At 34.8% G+C, this 6,000-nt stretch overlaps 1 long non-coding RNA gene across 1 annotated transcript in view; it reads left to right on the plus strand.

Moving 5' to 3' along the window:
* Positions 1–5,083, plus strand: part of LOC104874425 — a 47,101-nt gene extending 42,018 nt beyond the window's left edge. The window contains exon 5 of the long non-coding RNA XR_783723.3: positions 4,787–5,083. This is a non-coding gene — a long non-coding RNA (uncharacterized LOC104874425). The remainder of the gene's footprint in view (positions 1–4,786) is intronic.
* The last annotated feature ends 917 nt before the right edge of the window (positions 5,084–6,000 follow it).

Below are 6,000 nucleotides of genomic sequence, written 5' to 3' on the forward strand. Positions count from 1 at the left end.
TGCTTAGCCGAGCTGTCCCGTACCACTCCAGTACCAAACACAAGTCTGTCTCTTCATTTTGTATTTGTAAATATAACAATTCTGTAAATCCAAAGTTGGAAATACTCATAAGTTAGTAGACAGAATAAACATCTGATTAAGCTAAATTCTACTCTCCCCTTATGTCTGGAGTTTTTCCTTTTAGAATGTGTAGGGGGAAAGTTTGATCAATGTTTTGAATCCTCATTAAGGCAAATCTTGCAACAACTATTTAGAAACAGCCTTATGTGTAATTTTCCACATAAAATCTGTAGAGAAACAGTATTTATATGAGAAGGGGGCTAAAAAGTTAAAGATGTGTGTTTTCCCTCATATTAAAGTTTAAATTCACAAATAAATTTTATTAAGATGAAAATTAGGGTTAGATCCCTCTTTTATTAATTCAACTGAAAAATTGGTTAGACTATGATGTAGGTAAATTTCAAAAAGTATTTTGCATCAACACTGTGCTCAGTTTTCCAGTTGAGGACTTAATTCCATTTCACAAGCCATGGAGGCAGATTAGTTAAATAAGTCCTTGCTGATCTAACAGTCGATTCTTTTGAGGTTCACCTGTGACTAATATCAATACTCCTCATTGTGGTCATATCTTTTTTTCAGCTGGGAAAAAGCCTTGCCTGAATAAAGTAAGGCTTTTATTTCTCTTGCAATGTACTGTGCAAGACAGAGGGCTTTGTCCACCAAATATGCACTCACTGAATTGCTTTGAGGTTTGTTCTCTATATACTGTATGGAATTGTGGAGAATGAAGTCTCTACAGAGTTGAGTTATCAAAACCAATATTTTAATTCAATAAGGGCACTTACCTTGGAAACTGGCAAGTTTGGACTACAAACCTAATCTCAATATTTTTTTCCTCTTCTTTTTGCTTCACTACAAATTAACAAATAATTGACATCCACGTAAAACTTGATGCCTCTGAACGAAGGTAGCGTGTGACTCTACTTCTGTTTTATATAGAAAACAAAGGAATGGTTTAGTTTTTAAAGGAAATGAAGATGATTTGAGAGGCTTAATACCTTTGACATTGAGATCATTAAACCTCTAAATTTATGACTAATCATTTCTTAAATTTCCTTCACAAGACACTAGGCTTATTTCAACAAATATCTAACAGTAATGAAAACAACAACTACTAGAGTGTTTGGTATTATTTTGTGTTTTATGGTACTTAGAAAAGGGAAGACATGAAAATAACTTTGCAGAAAATATGATGGATCTATACCAAGAGGGTGAGATTACAGAACTTGAAACATATTGGCTTGTTAAACTCTTTTTTAACTTACTCATTGCTTAGGGAGCTGCCTCAATTGCAATCTAAAATTGATCATTTCAGGAAAAGCAAACCTCAGCCTTCTCCAGAGGGTCCAATATGGGTTGTGGTCATTATTTTACTACCAGTAATTTAAAATCTTCTTGGAAACATTACCTTTCTAATTTACTGTAAATTTTGATGGATCTGTGAAGCCACACTTGAGACGTTGGTAAATAAGATAGATACATAGAATATGGATCAGGAAGAAAATAGGCAGTAAATAAAACAATAACAACCCATGTAGTATGGGCCAGGAAATAATCATGTTTCAAGGCGCTTTATGAAGTGTAATCCAGCACAAAATAAATCAGGTTTCTTTTAAAAATTCCTACATGTGGACATTTCAGTAAGCTACAAGACTTAATGTCAGTGAAAAGCTATAGACAGTGACACTTCAGGAGGAAATAGGATTTACTCATATTCACTGTTTATCAATGCAGAGACCCAAGGAAATTGTTCAGAGAGACGATGTGGACTCAGTGGAATCATTTGTCAAAATATTTCTCTTTTCAAGTTATCTCTCATGATCTCCCTTCAGAAGTTTGAATATTTCTGATTGTCTACAGCTGTTCTGACTTTACAAAACAAAGAATATTCCTTAATCAGGCAATTCTTGGCAGTTAAAAATCAACTAAGTCTTATTTCTATGATTAAGAAGGACCAGTTGAATTTCCCTCTGATTGTTTTTATGGTATAAAGTAGGTTTAAGACAGTACGATATCTCACAGGTCCTTATTAACTATTTGTAGAGAAGCAATTAAATAAATTTGGGGAAATGAAAACTTCATTGAACAATGTGCAGAAATTAGCATGGATTTTGGTTTGTTTGCTTGTTTTTCCCACATAAGAGAGTAACACTTAAAGATGGTATATTCCAATGTTATAAGAAAATGAAAACCAATCAACCAAACAACCAAATACAGAAACAAATGCAGATAAAGAAGACTTGGATCTTGCTTGACTACCAAACTTTAGCAAAGGAAATTTAACAAAATATATATGTATTTCAGTATAAGTTCTACTACCAACTATAGTGAACTTCAGTTCACAGACATTGTGTTCTTCGATTTTGGCAAAGATGGACACATTTGCGTTTGGTTGAGAAAGTTGAGGTTGTGTTTGTCACCTGATGCAGTTTGGAAACAAAAACAAAATTTTGCTAAATGCTTCTGTGTGTGAATCAAATTTTTTGCAAACAAATTTGTTCATGAACCAAGGTACCACTGCAGTTAGAGACTTAAATAAGGTGGGTTGAACATAGGCATTTGCTTTCACATCTTCCTAAGCCTTTGTTAAAACATTAATGAAGTTTTGGGTCTTTAAAAACCAACAGGACGTGGGCCAGGGACTTGGCTCGGTGGTTCTGCCACCTGCCTCACAAGCACAATGGACCTGAGTTCGATTCCCAGTACCAAAAAAAAAAAAGAAACAGGGCAAAGTATAAAAAAGAGAAACAACTTTTTAAAGACTAAATGCAGACAGACAGTTGTCTAATGCAGCAGACATTATTGAAACCTAGAAATATAACAGCCTTTTTATATGAAAATTAATGCCTTAAATGATCACTCAATTTGAAGCTACAAGTACAATTTTTAAATATTTCAGATATGAGCAAAATTAGGTGTTTCATATTATTGCAGATGTAAAGTTCATGAGTTTGAATTTCTTCTTTATATAGGAGGCCTATATGTACATTGAATAAACAGAGTATGGGTGAAAAATAATTGAAATTCTAACGGACAGTGTAACAAAAAGTTTAATAAAGCATTATACTATTCAATGTGCATACAACTCAATGTTGTAAGTTTCATTCTTAGATATGGAAAAGTAAAGCTATACATAACCTTAAAAATCCAAATTTACCTCTTTGAACAGTGGTTATTTCAAGATACAGCTTCTTTCCCAGACATAGGAATTTGTACAGCACCATGAGGTCAAGTTTGCTCATTACCCTGTCAATCACCATAATAATAGTGTTTTGAACACAGTTTCTATAGGTAAATGGTCACAGTCTTATGGCTGTAACTAAAGGCTTTCCTCAATCTCCTTATGTAACACAATCTAAATTACTTATGTATCCTTCCTTTAAATTTTTTTGAAGTCTTTCCTATATAGTTTTTTAAACCAACATGACTGTAATAACCTAGATACATGCTAGTGTCATTTAGATCATGTTTATGAAAGACCACTGTATATAATACATGCTTCATATTTTATCTAATGTAATTTGTAGGACTCTCTGTAAAGCAGCTATTATTATTCCTTCCTTAAAAACAAGGAAACATTAGGCTGGGCATAGTGGTACACACCTGAAATCCCAGTACTTGGGAGTCTGAGGCAGGAAGATCACTGTGAGTTCAAGATCAGGCTGGGCTACATAGTGAGTTCCAGGTCAGTCTCAACTACATAGTGAGACCCTGTCTCAAAAACAAACAAATAAACAAACAAAAATAAAATCAAAACAAAAAAAAATCAATAAGACTTTTATTCAATGATATTAACTTGCCTAAAGTCACAGACTAGTAATAGGTAGAATAGGGATTTGTATTTACTTACGTCTGACTTTCACTTGTGTATTCACTGAAATGAACTACATGTTCACCTTTGTGCATATCATGAATCTAAGTATAAGAAAGCATTGTTCTGTTTTTAGTCTGCATATGTTGGTTGACTCTGTCTTATATGTGGGTAATTTTGGAACCACTTAGAAAACAATGAGATTATTTCAGGGGCAAATATCAAAATGCATAAACATCAGAGGGTCCACATGGTAATAATTTGCATACTAATTATGTTCTTTTCCTTTGCATGTGAATGGCTTAGTGACAATGAGATTCTGGTAGTTACTCATGAAAAGATCTTCAAAAGATGACAGTGATCCATAAAGATCATACAGGAATTCTGAGAAGAAGTGGGCCATTAGATATTGGAAGAATGAAAACACAGAGGAGTATGAACATATATTAACTGAGGGGGGAATAAGTTACTCTCCAGGGGGAGTGACATCACTGGCCTGAGATTACCTAAATGATTAAAGAATTGGAAACTGTCCAATTGAGAAAAGTCTAACCATTCTGAGATAGCTCAAAGAATAGAAACCATGAGATTACATATTAATGAATAGAGGGAAGTATTATTTAGAGGAATTTTCTACCTTAATGGGGTTTGGACATAAAGAATTAACAGAGTAAAGCACAGGAAACTTTTGCTAAATAGGATGCGGGTTGTTTAAACCTAAATTAACTACCAACCAATATTGTGGGCTGTCTTCACCAGAGACATTGACAAACGCATATTTTCTCAGCCTTTTGGAACAATTTCTCTGTGATAAAGCGCACTTGTGATGAGGAATAAATCAGGATTCTCTTTAAGTACTTGTCCAGCTTTCTAAATTGAGGCTCAGTATGAACTTTCACTCACTTTCTTTTTCAGAACTCTGCAGTGATGACTCAAGTGCTGTTGTACAATGTTCCAGATTTAGATGAGACCACCCACAGTCCTCTGGGCCGTCGCTGCTCACCATGTGGTCCACAGGCAGCAGCAATAACACCTGCGAGCATGTGGACATGTGGTGCCTGCCCACTGCAAGCCTCCGGAGCCAGAATCTGTCCTTGAGGAGGGTCTCTGGGTGAGGCCTGTGAATATGGAGGTTTGGGAAGCACTGGACTAATCCGTTTTCTCTGTCTTGAGACCTAAATTCCTCTGCCTCTTTCCTAAGCAGTTTCTATTCAGATGGTTCTAAAAGTTAGTAGAGAAAAAAAGCCTACCTTCAATAATTATATTGATAGATATACATTGGTTTTTATTGTTGTTTCTATTTTATCGACAAATTATTCTCCAGCGTCAAAAAGGAGACTCAAAGTTGTCTCACTCAAAGACATTTAAAAAAATCACCTAGCCACCAAGCTTTCCACAATGTAAAGGACACTCTAACATTGTGAATGAAAAGAGGTTGTGTACAATGATTTCTGTTTCACAGAAAACAGAAGTTACTATTTGCCTTTTCTTTTTCAATATCTGTCTTGCTCGCTCTGCTCCTCTTTCTACTCCCCCCGTATTTCTCTGTCTCTGTCACTGTGTGCACACACGGACACATGCACAGCACAAATGTATTTTTGTCCAAAGATGTTGGATATCTGTTGTTTTAGTGTCAGCATCCTGAATTTATTCAAATCAAGATGTAAAGCAAGCTCTTCAGTTTTAAAGACCAGTAGAAAGTAAATCCATAAAGGAAAGCTTTGTGAAAAGTCGTGCAAATCAGCTACCTTTTTTTTTTTTTTACAAAGGATACCATTGTTTCTTTGTTTGTTTTTTCCATTAAGTTTATTGGTACATTTTAGGTAGACAATACAGTTACTTTCACCATTGGGATCTTGTACCTTTATAGGTTCTTATTTTTTGGTTCTTATTTTTTCTTGCTTCTTATTTTTTCCCCATATCCCTACCCTCCTTTCACCCCCTGTGCTCTTTCCTATTTATAAAGACTATGTTTCCATGTTTTTTCCATTTCTCATATTTTTTCTTTTCCCTTCGTATCTTTCCCCTACCCCTCCCACTTCCCCTACTCCTTTAGACATTTTCTTCCTATTTCACAATATCAATTATACATTTTGACCCTTATTTATGCTTTTAGTTTTTCACACCAG

This window comes from Fukomys damarensis, unplaced genomic scaffold (genome assembly GCF_012274545.1).
Source record: "Fukomys damarensis isolate Sample0158 unplaced genomic scaffold, DMR_v1.0_HiC HiC_scaffold_31, whole genome shotgun sequence".
Lineage (NCBI taxonomy): Eukaryota > Metazoa > Chordata > Mammalia > Rodentia > Bathyergidae > Fukomys > Fukomys damarensis.